Raw genomic sequence first — 21,999 nt, forward strand, 5'->3', positions numbered from 1 at the left:
CAATGATGTGTGAGAAACATGCAAGTGTGCTCCACAATTGTTCCAGCTTACTGTCTTAGGAGAGTTTTTAGGCCTTAGTGCTGAGGAGACACCTAGGCAAACTATTTGAGTTGAAGAGACAGAACTCCCAGTCCAAGGAGACCAAGAAGTATTAGAGAAGAGAGCACTGCTGATGGAGAACCGCTGAAGATCTGCAAAGTGACCCTGCCGGTAGTCAGTCCAGCAACGATCGGTGCATGTGTGCTAGGAGATTACCACTCAATGAAAGGAAAGAGTACCCTACAAACATACAGGAGAGGGAGCTGTGCTTTTTCCTAAAAGCCACATTGAAAAGTCTTGGCTCAGTAGTGGGTGAAAATCAGATACAGACTAAACATTTTTTTTGATCCCACCTAACAAATCCTCAAAGAATTAAACTGTTTCCAAGTAACTAAACTATGTCTCAGACCAAAGCTCAAGAAGATTTATAAGAACAGGAAAAATACGAAGCACATAATGAGGCAAAACTAACAATGTTTAGCATCCACTCAAAAATTATCAGGAATGCATGCAAAGAAGCAAGAAAACATGATCCATAATGAGCAGTAAATAAATCAACTGAAAGTGACCCAGAACTGACACAAATGTTAGAATTAGCAGAATAGGACATTTAAACAGTTTTTATAACTATAGTCTGCATCAGGGGTGTCCAAACTTTTTTCAACGTTTTTAACCAAAGGCCGTATGCGGTAAAATACACAAACAGCTGGGCCACTCACTCGAGGTGAAGTACATATTGCCTCACCTGGTTTATTTAACTAAATATATTTTTGGAATTTGCTGCGGGCCAATTAACAATGGATCATGGGCTGCAGTTGGCCCGTGGGCCGCAGTTTGGACACCCCTGGTCTACATGTTCAAAAAATTAGGGAGAGGCATGAAAGGTGTAAAAAGTACTCAAATTGAATTTCTGGAAATAAAAACCACAATATCTCAGATGAAAATATTCTGGATGGAAATAACAGTATAATAGCCTTTACAGAAGTTAAGAATTATGAACTGAAAGACAAAGCAATAGAAACTGTCCAAAATGTAACACGAAAAGAAAAAAATAAATTAAAAGAATCTCAATTAACTATGGGGGTTCAAGCAGCCTAATAATTACAATATGTGTACCTGGAGTCCTCAAAGGAAAGAAATGGGGGATAGAAAAATTATCTGAGGAAATAATAGATGAAAACTTTCCAAATTTGATGAAAATAAGCCATTAAATCTAAGAAGCAAAACCAACCCCAAGCACAAGAAACACGAAGAAAAATAGACAAAGGCACATCATAATCAACTCAAATTCCTCAAAACCACTAGTAAAGAAAAAAGCAACCAGATTGAAAAAAAAAAAGACAAGTTACTGAGAGGAGCAAAGAAAAGGATGACAGCAGATTTTTCGTGGGAAACAAGGCAAATGAGAAGACAGTGGAACAACCTCCCTAAAATATTTAAAGGAAAAAATGTTATGAAATGTATAAAAACCATTCTTAGCTCACTTGCTTTACAAAAACAGGTCACAGCCGAATATGGCTCTGTGGTCAGTAGTTTGCCAACCCCTGGAATAGAGTGTCAGTTTACTCAGATTGCTATAAGCTATTTTTCTATTAATATATTCAGCATCCTATTTGTTTCAAACAAAAGCACAATCTAAAAAAATAAAACTATCACATGGCTGATATTTTAGTTTAAAAGCCATTACAATTTCCTTTGATATTTTTATCTGTTCACACAAAATCAAGGAACTATTTATTTTGAATTAGTGTTTTCTTCAGTAAGTAAAACTGTTTGCACTGTCGTAGTTTACATTTAGCTTGCATCTGCCTGTCTTCTTCCATTCTGTTATACTGGATGTTAGCCATGACACCACAAATTGGTTAGTGTCAAACCACTAAGCACACTATAAATCCCAGCTTTTTCCAATCACTTTGAAATTGCAACATACTGAGATCACTGCGCTCTTAGAGCATTGCCTACAAATTTTGGATAATATGCTTTTTAACTCCAATGAAATTGGATCTAATTTTAAGTGGTTTCAGAATATATCTTTATAATTAGTGACTCCCTTTTGAGATTATCTTAAAAGTGGAATGAAACAGCTCATAATTGGGTGGAATCAAATCTAATAAAAAGAACTGCAAGGGACCATGGATGTGTTCCTGTTCATATTTAGTAATATCTTTTTATTATTATAAGTGGGATCTGTTTGGAGAGACTGAGGAAGAAAAATTATAAATAAGCCAATGATGTTAAAATGATTTAACTATATTTGAGAACTTTATAAAAACTTTACAATCGCCCTTAAGGTAATTTAGAACCCACAGTAATTTACAAAGTCAGAGTTAAGGATTAAAGCCAGTGTGACATTCACCTAATGGAAATATATAACCTAACCATTTTACATCAATTTATAATTAGGTTGTCAGGCAGCAAACAAAAAGTTTCACGGAAGTGATGACACACTTATTATTATATAATGATCTGATAGGACTAATAGTTAAGATGATCAGTCGGAGAAGACATAATTCACAAAGGCTTTCATATTTCTAATTACTGCCTATTTTCTAGGTACACACTGGTTGTAGACATTTTTTTAAAATCCACAATTTTGTTATAATCATGTTACACAATCATATTCAAAAATCTCATACCTGAATTATTAACAGAACACCTATTATTAACTGAACACCTATTATGGTCAGGTACATTTTAGGTACTGAAAACACATCAATGAGAATGACAGATCCTTCTTTAACGGACCTTATCTACAAGTGGAAGAAAACTGACCATCAACAATAAAACAAAAACATACAGATGATTTGAAAATTGACAGGGGGTGAGAAGCCGGCATTGGGTCAAATGTCTAATGAATAATGATATAAAGTTCTTGTATCATTACTCATTAGACATTTGACCCAATGCCGGCTTCTCATCCCCTGTCAACAACACACTATCACACAGGTGTTAGTCAATCCAAATCAGAATGAACCAGCCTTTCTCCTTCCTTCCCCTCTCCTCACCTCTTTCTCTTTTATATAATTACCAGGAACCCCCAACGATGGAAGAATTTCAAAGTTTCTTCATGATATATTTGCGGAAAGACAAAACATGTTTCCTCCCAGAAATGTTGCTTCCCAGACCAATTCAAAAGAGTTTTAGGGCTATTTTATACATGAAATACTATGTAATGCTGATATGCTACACTGTTCCTATGGTAATGAGATGAAAAACCCTGGGTTCTTCCTTACCTGCTAGATCAAAGGTCTGCAATTTTTTTTGCTGTCAAGTTCCATGTAGTAAGAATTTTAGACTTTGCAGGCAATAGGGTCTCTGTTGCAACTAGTCAACTCTGCTGTTGTACCAAGAAAGCAATCGTAGAAAATACATAAATGAATGAATGTGGCTATGCTTTAATAAAATGGGCTTGGTTCAGAAGCTGTAGTTTGCCAACTCCTACGCTACATAGTCAGAACTTACACTAGGAAGAGCAGTAAGCAAGCCAAGATTAATGTGGCTTTTATTGGGGTAGAGAGATGGGAGGAGAAATAAAAAGAAATTTAAGGAGAGGTTTACTTCTCTTTATTTCTTCCTACTTTCACTTAATGTGTCCAATTTAGCTTCTCCAAAATTACTGATCACAGTGCTATGTTAGCAGTATAAAGCACAGATGAGATCATCTACTAGGATATTCTCTGAAGCCTTGAAGTTTAGGAAACCCACAGCTGCACAAAGGAAGAAGAAAAAAAAATGTGGCTAGCTGGCTATGATGACCAAACACTCAACTGCAAGGAAGCAAAACACAAAAGAACTACTAGAATTACAGTGGCTCTTTTCCTCTTATTGTATAACTTGTAAGTCCTATGCTTGTTCCTGATGTACCTCTCAGGAGGTGATGAAATAACTGAAGTCATCTCTTAAGTATCCAGCCATTTAACATTATATAAACACATATACGTATAGAGATACACACATACATACAGAAAACCACCAAGAGCAAACGACAGTAAGTAAACCTTTTATCTATCTCTGTCTACATTATCTACTGACATATATACTGGGGGGGGGGGGGGGGGTGTGTGCCAAAAACTGTATACAAGTGGACAATGGTCAACGTTGCTCAAGCAGTAGTTCCCCGTAATCAGAAGTGTCTGGACGCTAATGGTAACCACTTTGAGCACCTCTCGTAATTGCAGAAGTCAAGCGTGACTTGTATCTATCTTTTGTTATCAGTATATATTGAGTATTACAATTTTAATAGTGTTTTTCTTTCTTAAAATATGTATACATTTTTTTGGCACCCTCTGTGTGTCTGTGTGTTTGCGCCACACACACATTCATTTCCCCTCCGGCTTAATTCTCTGTGTATGTGCATATGTGTGTGTACACACACTCACATATACGTATATGTGTGAGTAAATGGCATTTATTTAAAAATATTTTTAATATATACTGCTTTGAAACATGCTGCACTAAACTATATTAATGTTTTTACCTGTTAATAAATATAGCATAAAATTGATTTTTACATAAATTTAGGTTCAAGTACAAATAGTAAATTAATGGCCAAGAACTACTGGAATATAGCTGTTTGGGAGTAATGGAAAGAACAAAAACTTTGGAATGAAAAAGAACTGGATTCAAATGAAGCTTATTCACCAACAAACCACGTAACCTTGACTGAATCACTTAACCTTATGGACATTCATTTTCTCCTATCTATAGTGAAAATAATTACCTACCTTGACAGTATTGTTAAAAGATGTATTGTGAGGTATAACTTAATACAGAGCCTACTCCATAACAGATAATAGTAGCGACTATAATTAGAAGTTATTATTTGCTTAGCAAAAACAATTGTTATGGATCAATCAAGTGAAATTTATGTGTGTAGCTGAAGCATATGTTTAACTCATATATTAGTGTGTCTAAATTAATGAATTTTTGTTATATGTTTTAGTGTTTTACTTTCATGATCCAAGATTTGCTCTTTTTTAAAGTAGAAACTTTTATCATCTTATTTGCCTTCTTAAATTTTTCAAAGAGGAAACAGGAGTGACAGCAGAGTTGAACAATATTTTTTGTGACTTATTGTGAATATATATGAACAAATGCTACATGAGTAACAAGATAGAAAAGCTGGGCACATAAGAATTTAATATAACAAAATTGAACATGACAACATAAATTTGACATGTACTTAGTTATAGCCTTAATATTATTTGATTATTGTGAGCAGACGTAACTGATTAAAAATAATGGAAATTACTATAGTTGGTATTACCTCTCTGCAAAGGCCAGCAGCAAATCTGTCTCCTCCACCAGCAAAGACACTGGGATTACATCTTCTCGCCCTGACCCCCAGATCCAAAAAATGAGGAAGCACTGCTTCAGATTCTCTCTCTAACATTTCCTGAAATTCTAATAGGTATGAATATCAAAGAGCTATAGAATTCAGTAGGGGAAGGTATCCCAATGACAGCATCCTCGGAAAAGGGCCTTCCTTTTAACAACCTCTAATGAAGACATACTTCCCAGGAAAGCCTATTCCATTTTTGGATAGAGCATTATAATACTTTTTCTTATACCGATGACCAAATCAGCCTCTTTGATATTTTCACCCATTTGGTCTGTTGTAACCATCTGGAATGCAGAACAAGTATTATCTTCCCTTACAGACTGAAAATAATCATATTTCTCTCAAGTAACTGTAGCAGATAATAATGTTCTTTTAATCATTGGCATGATTAAATATAAATACTGTAGTAGAGATGGGCAAGGAAAACCTACCAATCAATTACTACTACAAATAAATCATTTTAATTATAATTTTCTTAAATGTTAGGTTTATCATACTAAAAACTAATGTTATCATAGGACTGTTTTAGAAGAGTGATGGACATCTTCTATGATGCCCATAGAATGAGGAAGCATCTCGAGAGGGAATGATTTAAATAGAGGCAGGGCTACACGACAGCAAGATGGCACTAGGTTTCTTCAGCCTGGCATGCCCTGTTTCACTACCCAACTTGAGGGAAACAATTGGGTAATCCTTCTCATTCTTGGAAGTCTGGCTCAGATGCTGTAAAGGTTTTCCCTAACCTACAAGCTCCCTTTACGTTCCCATAACACATTCTTCTTACCATTACGGTAGCAGTTATTATAGTATATATCTGATCTGCCTGGATTCCAATGTATACTTATTGTGCCAGTGTAATTGCTATACCACCTCCTTTCACTCCCTAACACATCCCAGGGTGTATTATAAATGATACTATCACCATAAATACAGATAAATTTCAACTACTGTTTGTAAGATTTTCTTAAAACTAGATCTGTTCTCTCTCTCCTTTTCCCAGAGACTAAAAGACAAGTTTTGGGTTCTTGCACCAGTGTCCCACTCTTATAATGATGATGGCAGTAAGACATGAGGCGACTTCTGCTCACCGGTACTATTTTAAGACTGTCCTCCCAGTCACCCAAGGGTTCGGATCTCTTTTCCCCCCACGTCAATTTTGGATTGTCAAGTTACTTCATTTCACACTTCTTTCTATTTACACAAAAATATACCTTCCTCTCTAGAATTCCAAAGGACTGCTCATTTTGAATGACTTAAAGGGGAAAATATTAATACGAGTATACTAATAGGGGGAAAAGGTCCCTGCTAAATTAGGTTTATCATTTCATACCTTTGACTGGATAAATTAAACAAGTTGCATCTTTTAGTTTGCTGATGTGATTATTTTAAAATTCTATGAACAAAAACGATGTCTTTAATTGGTAATTGGTTTATTATGAAAATGTTATTACATATTATAACAAGATGTAGACAAGGATTGATCTAGGTATAAAATATTAAAAATAAACAAAGTAAGCTGGAAAAAGTTACTGAGTCATTTGAACAGAACGTCTATTAAAAGTTGTATAAAATTAGCAGCTATAATCTTTACTTCAAATCACTCTAATTTATATAAATTATAAATACAATTGATATAAATGGCTTAAAATTAAACTTTAAATGATAAAACACTCCTCCCCAAGTTCTTAAAAAAATTTTATCACTGACACTGTTATACAGTGGAAACAATATAGTGGGCACACAGGTTTCCCCTCTAGATTATATTTAGAAATTTTATTACTTATATAATTAAAAAATCTAAGTATTTTATTAAAAAACGTATTCTATAAAGGATAGTTTTGATTTACCCTGGGATTAGCTTTGTATGTAGATTTGTAAGTTTTATTCAATTGTATATTCCGTTACTCACTATATGCCATAAACTGTGCCAACTGCTAGGTAAGGAAATTAATATATGTAAGATGTGGTATCAGCCCTAGAGATCAAAATTAAATGGGAAAAGAAAGGCACATAAGCACTTAATAGTAATATAATAGAGAGGCAGATACTAAATACTATGAAAACAAAATAAAAGAAGGGTGCTTGATAGGGAGAAACTTCACTAGACTGTAAGACAAGTGCGGACAGCAAACCTGGCTGTCTTGTTCATAGGCATTACCGGCCTCTGGCACAATGCCAGGCACATGGAAGGTTCTCAATAAACACTGGTTGTAAGAAAGACTGCTCAAGAGAGCGAGACAGTTGTTATTTGGGGATGGATTAATATGGCAAGTGATTCTTGACCATAAGCAGCAAGTCTTCTAGGCATATAAGATGGGAAAGAGCAGTATATAATCAACATAGAAACATGAAAAAATACAGTAATTTTCTCAAGGAACTCAAGGCATAGCAAGAAATTCTGTATTCCCAGAAAACAAGATGACAGGGAATACAGGAAAGGAGAGTTGCATTCCAGTGGCCTTATAAGATCACGAAGAAACTTAGATATCTTTGAGCAATGGGTAATTACTAAGAATGGCATGTGGATAGCATGACCAGCTGTGTTTCAAAAAGACAACTTTGGAGAATAGACTCCAGGAAAGGAGAAAGGCAAGTTTAAATGGAGGTTACAAAAATATTCCATGCAAGAAACTTCATCAATAATGGATTAGAGATGGGAGGAATCAAGGATGAGTCCAGGTTTCTCAACTGGGTAAACTGATGTATGAGGCTATTACTAATAGGGAATACTAGAGCAAATGTAAGTTTAGAGGAGACATTTTACCATTTATAGTAAGCTTATGCACCAAAACAAACAACAAAAAACACCTTACAATGTTATATGTTAAAACAATGAGACAAAATAATTAGCTACTTAAACTGCATCAAAAACAGACTTACAGACCCGTGGTTTTCAAACTTGTGTTCCTTACATATGAGTTATTATAAGAAATACTGATTCCAGAGTCAAATATGCAAGTGACCCACAGTAATCTGCATTTATAGCAGGCACTCCAGTGATTCTTATGTACACTGAAATTTGAAACATGCTTATAGAGATTGCCAAAATGTCATTTAATTAGACTGTGATCACTTTGGACTATTCAATCTGAACTCCAGAAGAATTGACTGTATGAAACATGCTTCTGTATCATTTTCAAAGAATATGCTACAATATGAAACAAACAAAAACCAGTGACACAGAAGTAATAATTACTAATACAGAAAATCTTCAATATTGTGTTAATATTTTTATATGAAAAATCTCTTTTAGTCTCTTCACCAACCATACGAGGTCCGATCAAACAATACGGTGAATGTTTACATTAAAAAAAAACTGTTATAGTAAACGACACATTGCCATTACTCCTCCTCAAAGTACTCCCCCTCACTTCAAACACACTTATCCCATCATTCTTGCCACTTTCTGAAGCAGTTCTGGAAGTCCTCTTTTGTGAGTGTCTTAAGTTGCACTGTCGTGGCTGCCTCGATGTCCGGAACATTTTGACTTTGGGGAAGAGCCAGAAGTTGCACAGTGCCAGATCCGGTGAATAAGGTGGACAAGGACACACCGTAATGTTTTTGACAGAAATTGCCATATACCGGAAGCGATGTGTGACATGGAGTATTGTCACGAAGGAGGATTAGGAGGATTATTTATGGCACACTTTAAAACACACCTTCTCTTAACTGCAGCTCACACCCAACTGACTGCACTGAACAAGTTGAAACTTATCACACACTGTAACTTGTCACACACTGTTACTAAGGTTTGATGCACCACTTCCCGTATTGAAGGTCCCTGCTTTCCCGTTGGATGGCACTCGGCAGCAGCATTCACCGTATTTTGTGATCACAACAGAAAGGATCCGTGTCACACATCGCTTCTGGTAAGGCAATATCTGTCAAATGAAAACATTATGGTGTGTCATCATCCACCTTATTCACCAGATCTGGCACTCTGACACTTCTGGCTCTTCCCCAAAGTCAAAATGATTCCGGACATCCAGGCAGCCACGTCAGCACATCTAGACACTCAGGAAAGAGGACTTCCAGAACTGCTTCACAAAGTGGCAAGAATCATGGGATAAGTGTGTTTGAAGCGAGGGGGAATATTTTGAGGGGGATTAATGGCAATGTGTCTTTTACTGTAATGAATTTTTCATTTAAACATTCACCATATTTTTCCATCAGACCTCGTGGTATTAGGTACTATTATCATCATCATCTCTATGTTAAGAAATAAGTCTCAAAGACATTAGTTCTCTTACCTAGAGTCACATTAATACCAGAAGTGGCAATAATATTCAAACTTAAACAATGTGACTCCAGAGTCCACCCTTCTTATCTACTATACAATACCCTATAGTGTACCCGATTACACTGCCTTTCATACAAGAGCATATATTCAATGTACACACCAGTTTGTAACTATACCTTTATTTGTATGGTTATTTGACATTTATCTCTCCACAAAGCAAGTCTGTTTTAGTTCACTACTGTGATATCATCCTAATACCAAGAGCAATGGTTGACACACCATAACCACTCAAAAAATAATTGTTGAATAAATGAATGCACTATTCAGAAATACATAAACATTTAAAAATATACTAATTTCTTGATCTAGGTGCTGGTTTCACAAATGTGTCAATTTGTGAAAATTCATTGATCAATACATATAATATATTCACTTCTAAATATAATTCAATAAATGGTCAAAAACAAGAATAAAAAACATTTTTGTTATATTATTAGATATTACAGACTACATTTATTCTCCTTTTATAGTAAACACGAATTTGCTACTTCAACTTGACTTTTCACAATCTGGGATTTATAGCAAAAGAAGTACCCAGATCAGAACTGTGAATATTAAAGTACAAGCATTTACAATGAAATACTCTCATGATTAATTATAATAGCTATAGTACAGAGATACGTAAAAGAGGAACAAATAAAAAAAATCATGCTGCTTTGCTTTAAAATGCATCTATTTTTCCAACTCTGAGAAACAATTAAAAATATACCCCCCAAACACCTTACTATTGCTTTGAAAAGGAATCTCACTTTTTAAGAACAAACCTATTTACATAATTAACAATGTAATTGCCTTGACCCATTCAATTTTCAAACATCAAAATTTTTAAATGACAATGCCTACAAATATAAAAGGAAAGGAAAAGGCAGACATTTAAGCCTGCTATCTACCTTCAGAAAATCACCTTTCTGATCCTTCTCTCCTCCCCTAACCCCCCTCCAGGCATTATAATTTACATTCACCACAGTGCTAGAAATCTTGTTCCTAGGCTCCACTAGGCAGGTAAAGAACTAAAGCCTAATTATCACTTCCCCAACAATCCTCTAGTCATTCCATCATTATTTACTTCTATATGGTAAGTAATTTATGAATTTGTAAAGATGGCTCAGATGTTTGAGACAGAAAATGGAGAAGAGCTGCTTGATAGAAAAAAATAAAGTGCTTTTCTAAAGTTCATTTGTTTCTCTTTTTCACAATAATATTAGAGATCAGTTGAATGCTTGGATTATAACACTTGTTATGAGATAACTATGATAAAGAATTGTAACCAAGTTCACAAAGCTTTTTTACTTTTACACGATTACAACGATTACAAAGTATATACAAGTTTATACAAAGAATACACAAAGGCCATTCACCACACTACAGAAGTGGCTGTCAAAGAAATCTTTGTCATGACATTTATTTTAATGTTATTTTTCTACAGAAAAACAACATTGAAAACACAGTCTGCAACTAGAACATCTTCTAAGATAGTAAAAATAACTAAAAGCAATTATTATGCATAGATTACAATCACTGGATGTTCTGTTAAAGTTTCCATGTCTTAAGCTATCATATTGCACAAAGATATTTGTAAAATCATTAGGTTTCCACAGCCCCCTAATTAAAAGAAAAAAAATTCTGTTTGTCTCTGAAACAATTCATCATAAATGAACCCTGTAAAAAGAAATTATAAGAAAAAAATTCTGTTTGTCTCTGAAACAATTCACCATAAATGAACCCTGTAAAAGAATAGAGCAGCTGTGCCTAAAGGCTGACTCAATTGTGATACACACCCAGCCTATTAGAATTATTTAGAAGTTAGACTACATTTTGCTTGTACAGCAACTTTGTTTTTGTTTTTCTCCATGAAACATGACTATTTATAGTTCAGATCACTTGTCTGACAGGTGGCTTCAATCAATGTAATTAAGGTCTTCCCTCTGAGAAACTAATAAAGGAGCAAAGGGTACAAATACACTTTGGCTGCAGGACACTCAATTTGAGTACGGGTTAGAAATTTGAAAAATATGGTATTATAATGTTATAATCTTTCCAGTTGTATTCTTGATTCCACATCTTATCTCACTGGAATACTTCTATCATTGATTATTCACTATTTCTCACTGATCTCAGTCTCTTTCATTAGCTCTTTTTCCTATCTTCAAAAAAAATGCTTCTGCCCACTGTTTGCCATTTGGAAGTGACATCATTCCTTTCTTTTACCAAATCTCGCTGAGAATCAAGTTAATCAATTCTTACCTCATCATCTCCCAAACTCCATCGCAGGTGTCTAGGCCATCATCCCACTAATGTTCCCCTCATCTTTACTATTTGCCCAATGCAAGAGCTTTTTCTCAGCTTTTCAAACTCCCTGTCTTGTCTGATGCTAACAAATGCCACCGTCTCTACTTTGGTTCCTATAATTACTCTCTTGGTCCTCTTCATTTCTCACTGTTCCCGTGTCTCCTTTAAAGGTTTGTATTTCCCCCTCCTGTTTCATTCCCTTTAGCATTACCTGAAGTTCTATCCACTGCCCTCAGATTTCCCTTTTGACTGTCTCCACAACTTTAACATATTCAATTTTAATCTTAAATAGACACCGCTTCAAATATTCAATTCTATACTTTATCTTCAACTAAAGCAACACATCTCAATCTACGTTTGGTGGTCTATGTACCTCAAATTCAATGTGTCTTGTAGTTAAATTAATTCACCCTTTAAAAACATTCCAAAATTTCCTTCTTCAGGCAACAGTAATATTATCTAAACTAGGAAATTAGGAACTTATATCTGGGTAGTCACCAAATATTATTGAGACATCTTAGTATATGTATCTCAAGCACCTCTTATATGGACTATATCACAACTGTTCCTGTTTTGATACACTACTAAGTGCTTTGCAGATATTACTGTATTTAGCATTCTATTTATGATTATTAATGTCTAAGTAAAATCATTTATATACATCAAAGAAGACACAGCTCACCTAATATTCTCAAAACAAAAACATATTGACTAATCTGGAGTTCCGAGTATGAATGGAAACATGATAAATTAAGCTTTTCCATGAGCCCTGGTCAATGATGATCTTAATCAGGCAAAAATACAATAATACACAATTAATTTGTCCAGGTGTAAACAGGTCCTCTAATCACAAATTTACTACTTATTTTCTCTACATTTCACTAGAGCATCCATAAATAACTGCATTAATACCAACAATCAAAATAGAAAATTTACAAATGCTCTTTGAATTTAACCTTTAAAAGCTCTGAACTATTTAAAACCAACATAATGCATTTCTTTGGTTATATGATGTATGAACAGGAAGTCTGAATATGATCCATTAACTGCCAATATTTTTATATTTATTTATGCATTCCAACAGTACTTTTGAGACATATTTGTTTTACATACTTCTACTGTAGGACCACGATCCTTCATCTGAAATCTTGTGGTTAGATAGGTTTAGGAATTCAAAATTTTTTATTTTAAAATGTAATATAGCACAGATTTAACATCCCCAGCAGGATTAGGAGCAGCTTTGCATATTCACATACAATAATATTTTTTAGGTGAAACATGTGAGTACACACATTGAGACAATACGAAGTCTGGTAAGGTTTTCCTGCCTAATGAGTTTAGGTCAGATTAGGTTTTGTCAGGTCAAATTATTGATGGAAATAGCTTTCATTTTCAAAATTTTGGGGTTTTCAAAGTTGTGGATAAAAGACTGCGGGCCTGTACAATTAAAAAAGAATTCCAGATCCTGTACTCTTTTCTACAAAACTGTTATTGAAAGTGTCACTTTTTCAATTCTCCCAATGACACAAAATATGTGACAATATTGAAGTATAAATGTAGATCTCCTTATTCAAGTCAAAGTTTAATAAGAAATAAACCATATAATTCCAAAAATAAGTGTTTGTCAGCACAGAGAATTTAACCTCCAACAAATATTTTTCTACCAATTCAAAATAAAAAATTGTTTACAATAAAAATACTAGTGGAAAAAGGACTTCCAGCCTTTAGAGCAACCACCTGGCTACCAAAGTATATCTGTGAACTACCAACACGGGTACCACATGGGAGCATATCAGAAATGCAGAATTGGGGGCCTTCCCAATACCTACTGAATCTGACTCTTCATTAAAACAAGATCCTCAGGTGCTTCATTTGTACATTTATACAGAAGAAAGTTAACCTAACAGGCCTTACTGCTTTTCCTTAAAAAGCCCTGCTTACAAGGCTGGCCTTTGGCTGGCATCTGAAAACAGATTTTGGGAGGGTTCTCACCACCCTAACTGGTAAAAGGGGCTCACTGGGCTTGAACTGACTATAGACACAATATGGTTTATATTGAACACCTACCTGCTTTTCTTTTTTGAGTCTGGAATTTTTGAGCCAGGCTGAGGCTGCCTACTTATCAAGTCGTCAATAAAAACCCTGGGTGTGGAGTCTCTAATGAACTTCCCTGATGGACAATATCTCATGTGTTGTCACTATTCATTGCTGGGGAGAATGCAGCGCGTCCTGTGTAAACCCACTGGGAGAAGAGAATAGAATCTTATGCCTGGTTTGCCCCAGATTTCACCTCATGTACCTTTTCTCTTTGATTTTGCTTTGTATCCTTTTGCCATAATGAGTCCTCCTATCAAATTATCGAACTTGGGGGTGGCCTTGGGGACCTCCAACACCATGTTGAAGTTTGAGAAGAACTGCTCTAGAGTTTAGTGCAGGACTTGAGGACTGGGCTAATGCTTGGTCCAGGGCAAGACAAGGAACCCATCATACATAAAGTCAGACCTTGGGAAAGAACACACCCTAGGTAAAAGTGTAAATTAGAAGAACACTCATCTAACAGAGGCACATAGCAAAGAAAAGCAGCTCTGGGTAAAGTTGAAAACAAAACAAATAAAAAGAAGACTTCTCTGAGACTGTGAAGTCATCGCATGTGGCTTTGGAACCTAGATGTAGTCTTTTGAATGAACGTGATAGTCCCAGGCAGCAAGCAGAAGCAAATTCAACCATCAAGCCCCACTCACCCAACTCACTCACCCAACCAGGTAAGCCACCCTTAGCCTAGGTAACCTATCAAGTTTAAGTACACAAGCAAAAATCACACACGCAGAAGAAAACATGAAAATAAACCACTATAAACAGAAACAATAAACAAACAATCTAAAACGACTTTAAATAATACAATTATCATGTATATGTGTGTATATATATATATAGATATATATATGTAAATATATATCTATATCTATATCTATATCTATATACACACACAATAAAATAGCAATTATGTTTTACTTTTCTAAAGTAGGGAGGGTTAGCAAACTTGTTCCATAAAGGGTCAGACTGCAAATATTTTAGTCTTTGAAGGCCATACAATCTCTGTCGCAACTACCTAACTCAGCAATTGTAGCACCAAAGCAGCCATAGACAATACTTAAATGAGCAGGGCTATGTCCCAATAAAACTATTTACAAATGCTGCATTTGTAAGCCATATTTGCAAGATTTGCAAGCCATAACTTGTAAACCTCTGGTACAAAGGAAATAAATGATTAAAAATATGATTCAAGAAAACATTATTTTTAAAAAGTTCTAAGCATCTTGAAATAAACAGATGACTGAAATAAAAAACCAATGGAGGTATAAACAGAATAAACACAGCTGAGGAGAGAATTAATGAACTGATACATCTGACGATATCATACAGAATGTGGCCCCCAAGAGAAAAGGAGGTGAAATACATGCACGACTTTAACCATCAAGAAAGATAATGAGACAGTCTCACATGCATTTAGTAAGAATTCCTAAAGAAAATAAGAGAAAATGAAGGATACAAGACTCAAAAACTCAAAGACTGAGAATTTTTCATAATTGTTCAAGGACAATTATTTCAAGGACATGAAATGCTTAGAATCAGGATGTCCAATGAATCCCAAAGTAGGGCAAATAACCATTTAAATACACTTTATTCAAAATGTTTAGGACCAAAGCAAAAAGAAATTGTTAATACAAACAAAAAAGACAGAGTATCCAGAGAGAAAAGCAATTCAATGAACAGTTTACCTTTTTTTAAACACATATAAAATTAAATCAAATGTGAGTGAACCTTGTGTGAATCCTGACTCAAAATAATATCTGTAAGACAATCAGGAAAATTTGAAAACTAAATGAATATTAGATGATATCAAGATATTGATGTTAATTTACTTAGTTGTATTAATGGCACTGCAGTCATATATTTCAGAAGTCCTTCTCCTTGGAGATACATACTGATGTATTTACAAATGAAATAACATATGCCTGGGATCTGCTTTAAAATTATAAATCAGAGAAGGAGGAAAATATACAGATGAAATAAGACTCCCCCATATGTTTATAATGGTTACAGTGGTGTGAAGAATACATGAGGATTCCTTATGCTTTTTCTATACTTATGCATGTGTATGCTTGAAATTTTTATAAAGTATTTTTAATATGTCTGATAATATGAAGTGTTCAAAAAAGTATGAATCAAGAGCAACTCTTACATATTGCTACTATAAGATATATGTGTGTGTGTATAAATACAAAATTATGTAAGCAGTAATTCTACACCAACTTATATAACCTAGAGAAATTTGAGTATGAGTACCAGGATATACGTATGAGACGAAGTAAAATCCATTGTTTATAATAACAAGAAACTACAAACAACCCAAATGTCCATGATCAAAAGAATGGATAAATAACTACTATTTATATTATTAATAAAATTATTACTTATATGCCCTCTGAGTTTTCATCTAAGTACTTGTCAGACACTGTGCTAGTGTCCTTAAACCAATTTTCTCATTTAACACTTACAACAACCTTGCAAGATGCACATTGTATCCCTATTCACAAATAAGAAAACTTAGGCTCAGACAATTAAATAGCAAGTCAGATTATTCCCCTGCAAATTATGGAGAAAGAATTTGAATTTAGATCTTCCTTACTACTAACTAAGTTTTCATTTCACAGTAATAATTATGGCTGCATATTTTCAAAACAGGAATGATATGCCAATCTTATAAAGCAAAATAGCTTCAATTTATATTTATATATCTTAATTTCACAATATTACAAAAGTAAACTGTAGTTAATCCAGACCTGTACAAATTACTAATAAGGTCTGAAATAATATTGTTTCACATAATTTGTAATTCTTAATTTATGCACGCATGTGTGTTAACATACAATAAAACCAATGGAGGGAGGAGGGAATATTCTGACTAATTTATCTCAAGTAATCTTCTTAATATTGTCATCAGTCACCTCAAAATACATTAACAGCTGATCTACCTTTTGTATATAGGGGGCCCTCTTTTTTTTTTTTTAAAGCCTCACTGCATTAAGTGATCTCTAAAGTTTCTGTCAACTCTAAACTCTAAGCGCTTATTCAGCTTTAGCCTTAAGGTTCCACCCAGTAACATTCAACTACACTACTCCGTAACCCATGAATCCCCTTCTTTCCTGCAAAGCTTGGCTTACTAAAAATGCTCAGTTCAAATCAAGTGATAAATATCAAAGAAATATTATCAGTTAAGAATCGCATGCATGCTACTTCTAGCAATTGAACTTACACAACACGTTAGAGTGTTCAATTCAGTGTTGCGATTACACCCAAATACTTTCATCCAAAATTAGTTTTGAAAGGCAGATCACTAGTCAAAAATTTTCATAATCTTTCTCTTATTTATTTTAGGCTATTACGATGCCTCTGGTGCACCTAACCATACTTTCTCTGGGAAATGCTAACAGTAAAAAACAATAATACAATTTAATAAACAATTAATCTTCCTTCTCTTTTTGCTAAAAGGGCAAAACATCCCTCAATCAACAAACCCAAACCCAGACATTATACAATTATATTTGTTATGGCAAAACAGGCCTAATGTCAACGCTAGTGCTGCTGGGAACACTACACTGATGACACACTGAGGATTATGAAGCCTCAGTGTCTGTCACTCAAGGAAAAAAGTGTCACGATCCCTGAGCGACCTCCGCCACAGCACATACATCCATTTGCCAACCCGAAAGTATGATTTTACTTTACCAAAGGCACAAATATGCATATGCTATAACTTCCTCTAAAAATATTCAGGACCCAGAACATCAAGTAATACATAAAAATAAATATTTATTGTATTAAATAAATGTTCATCCACAGAATTAAAAAGCAAAATTATGTAAAATTTAAAGGCTTTTAGCTTCAACAACCAGCTGAAAATATAGATGCTAAAAGAGAACAGATTACAGGGACCTCATTCACTTAAAAAAAAAAAAAAAGAGACATCCAAACAATAATTTTAAAAATATGCAAATGAATGTTGTGATATGAGGGAAGATTTTCCACCAAAACTTGCCTATTAGCCATTCAGCTTGTAACAGTGCATATTCAGAATGAAAAATTTAAAACATTAAAAAAATAAAGGTAACATTAATTTCACCATTCTACTACTTTCCCTACTTCTCTATACTTCCAGCGATAGAGTCAGTGTCTACATGAAAGCATCCAGCAGCACCAGGAAAGTACAGCGGCTACGTAAGGCTCAGAACTCCCTGCTCGGCTTCTGCTTGTCAGTCAACCTGAACTACTATCCATCCAGTGCACATTTTTTGAACGGCATGCAACTAACTGGAGCTTCTTTAAGAGCAAGGTCTGATTTATCTTGTAACCTCAACTCTGAAATTTCAGAAAACTTAGCAGAATACTCTGCCTATGGTAGACAATAATTAATGGAATGAATGAATACAGCAGTTCCACTCACAGTGACAAAGAATTGTCATTAAATAATGATAGCTCAGGTATTATCTGGTAACTCAAATATTAAAATAATTAGGGTTAGACGTACATAGTTTACAGAGAAGTGACATTTAATACAGACATCATTTCTACAATGTTGGTTTTGCTGCCTTCTCCTCTTGACGATGACACTTAAATCTCATGTGATTCAAACTGGATATAAAGTGAAAAGATTAGTTCAATCACTTATTCAATTAACATTGATTTAGTGACATGTGCCATACAGAGCCCTCCAGGGGCTACAGTCCATTCCCCACAGAGCAGCCAGAGTGATCTCTCTAAATAAATCAGATAATGTCACTCTCCTGCTTAAAACCTTTTAACGGTTTCCCCTTTGCAAACATACCACAATCTCCAAGTTATTACTTGCCTACCTCTCTTGTCTCATATTCTCCATTCTCCCTCATGAAGCACTAGCCATACTGGTTCTTTCCTATCTCTGAGCCTCTGTACTATATGTTCTTTCTACTTGGAAGACTTTCCCCCACCTCTTCACTTGGTGCCTTCTGGCTAGTCCTGTTATCAACTAAAAATATCACTGCCTCAGGGAACCTTTCACTGACAATGTCCCCAACCACCACTCAGCTCTCTTTCACATACCCAATTTTGTATTATTCAGAGAAGTTATTATTACTTAAAATTCTGTATTCATGTGTTTATTGTCTGCATTCTCCCCACTAGAGTATAAACAATTCAAGGGCAGAGACTTAATTTTTTTTCACCACTGAATCACCAGCAGAAGAATAATACCTAGACACATAGTAAAGGTCAATAAATATTTGTTAACTGTGAACAAATTATAGCAATATTATAAGAAAAGTAACATAATATACTATAGAGGCTCAAAGAAGGAAGATGCTGAATGCTGCTGGGAAATAAAGATTGCCTTTGTGAAAAACTTGTTGCTGGCTACAATGAAGAGAGATCAGGAAAGGGCAGAACTAAAATAGGGAGAGTAGTTAAATGTAATGAAATGAGGGCCTGAATAAAGGCATGGCAACAGAAATGGAAAACAAAACAAAACAGATTTAACAGGCATTTCAGAGATACAATCATCATCTTCTGGGTTGTACATTTGATGTGTAAAATAAGGACAACGAATAAGGCTAGAATGTCTCCTGGGTGTCTGATTTGGCCCCATTAAAGTATTGCTCTTAACCCAGATGGGAAATACGGAAAGATTTTTAGAATACGGTAATTAGTAAGTTTGAAACAGAAAAGCTTGATATACATGAGTACATCGTTAAGATGCTGAGTAAGCAGTGAAAAACTTGGTCTGGAGCCCTCAAGCTAAAACATAAATTTGATAGTCATTTAAATAGCTAATAAATACTTATCAAGCATAATACAATGTGCTGGGGCTGTTCTAGGCACTGGGGATACAATGATAAACAAAAGAAAGTGCTTGTCCTCATAAAACTAATATTCTAGGGAGACAATAAATAATATTGTAATGGCAGTAGTGACAAGGGCTATGGAAGCAAATACAGTACAAAGTAATAAAAAGTGATGGAGATGAGGCTACTTTAGGTAGAATGATCAGAAAAGGCCTCACGGACTGATATTTGAACAGAGAATTAAATAAAGTAAGGGAGCAAAACTGCAAATATTGGGGGAAGAACAATCCAGACAGAATGCAGCAGACGTACAAAGGCCCTGAAAAGAGCATATGAGTAGACATGAATGGCACAGAGGCTGTTCTGCCAAATAAGTAGAGTGAGTAAGAAGAAAAGCAGCTCTGAGAATAGCTGTAGAGGTAGCCAGGGACTAGATTATAATGGCAGTCATCATCACAAATAATGGTAGTATATTTTGTAGAAAAATTATGTTGTCATACACATTCTAATATTTAACACAGTGCTGAGAATATGGCCGGTGCTCGACTGATTTTTTTTTCAAATTAATGAGTGAATAAATCAATGAATTAATGAATTCCCATTATATTTGACATTTCCCAAACTCCAATTCATCCCCAAAGGACAAACCAAGTAGCAATTTAAAGGACTGTATTATTATAAGCTTTAGCAATCTTCAGAAGCAGAATTTTTAAAATGTTTTGAACAGTAACATTACCACTGGATCAAGTACATGCCTTTCCAAGGGGACTGCTCAGAAGGTAACACCATCTACTTCAAAGTATACAAAATTTCCAGACTGTCTGCTAAAACAACGCTTCATTTGATGAACCCTTCATATTTTATGATGTTTTAATAACTAAAATATCACTTCAGACCAAGTTCTGATCATGTTGGATAGCCAACAGTTTACCACACTCCTTCAGCTCTACTCTAGGAAAAATCATGTACAACAGCTAGAAAAAGAAAAAAGATGATATGACAGTATGCACAAAAACAATTGTAATATAATTCTGAAAAACGTGGATAAAAATGTATATTTACTACATTTTGTCATTCATAATTAATAAAATCAAACAATCACTCAAAATTTACCACTAAAAACAAGTATTCTTTTGGTTGCTAATAATCCATACTGAATTTAAATCTGCTCAGTGAAATAAATAGTCTAGACTCAGAATCAGCAAGGATCTCCCAAGGTTATTAAATCTTCTCACCTTAAAAGAACTCCAAATTAATTATTTTCCATACTTCCAAAGAGTAAATGCATACAAATTTAAAACATTTTGAGAATTTAAAACGAAATACTAACATTTTAAAAATTATTAACATTTAGAAAATGCACTTCAGGAACTTCTTCACTTTCAGTATAGTAGAATATTTTGTTTCACTTTCATATTCACTCTTTCTTTTGCATACTGAAATAAGTACAGTGTTCTTTATTCTACTAATCTATGCTAAGCACATGTTGCCAAATTGCTTTCAAGTAAGTATTTAATCAATTTCCTATGTAATACTCAGTTCTAATTTCTTGGGGACAAACACCAAGAGATGGGCAATGAAATCTTGTTCTATCAAGGATTACCAACTCTCAGGAGGGAAAAACTAAAATTCAATGAAGGATTAAGTTAAAAAAAAAACACACCTTTAACAATGACATTTTAAGTCCAATAACATAAAACACGATCACGTACAGCAAAAGAAAAATGTAGTACATTTCTATAGAATGTCTTATTGTTGAGATCTTAAGAAAAGAATCAAACATTTAAACATGTATGCTTTTTGAAGGAGAAGCATCTCTATTTTGTACTTTTAACAACTTTTCAACTTTGATGTATATTTAAAACTACATGTTATAAATTTAACATAGTAACACATATTGATATTACCACATAAGCATGCTATTGTCCACATGAGCATATTATTGAAGAGAGGACCAAGTACCCTGTTTCCCGAAAATAAGAGCTAGCCGGACAATCAGCTCTAATGTGTCTTTTGGAACAAAAATTAATGTAAGACCTGGTTTTATTTTACTATAAGACCGGGTTAATATAATACATAATATAATATAATATAGTATAATATAGTACAATATAGTATAGTGTAATATGATATAATACCTGGTCTTAATTTTT

The 21,999-nt window shown here is 34.4% G+C and overlaps 1 protein-coding gene across 4 annotated transcripts in view; it reads right to left on the reverse strand.

Annotated features, from left to right (window-relative positions):
* Nucleotides 1-21,999, reverse strand: part of RICTOR (RPTOR independent companion of MTOR complex 2) — a 104,461-nt gene that overhangs the window by 68,908 nt on the left and 13,554 nt on the right. Inside the window, exon 1 of one of the 4 annotated variants that reach the window (XM_019737222.3) lies at nt 5,306-5,325. The exons of the other annotated variants lie outside the window; for them this stretch is intronic. The gene's annotated coding sequence lies outside the window, so the exon portion shown is untranslated. Of the gene's footprint in view, nt 1-5,305; nt 5,326-21,999 lie in introns of those variants that run through there. 4 annotated transcript variants of the gene reach the window in all.

This window comes from Rhinolophus sinicus, chromosome 3 (assembly GCF_057876585.1).
Source record: "Rhinolophus sinicus isolate RSI-liver-muscle chromosome 3, RSI-T2T, whole genome shotgun sequence".
In the NCBI taxonomy this organism is placed as follows: Eukaryota; Metazoa; Chordata; class Mammalia; order Chiroptera; family Rhinolophidae; genus Rhinolophus; species Rhinolophus sinicus.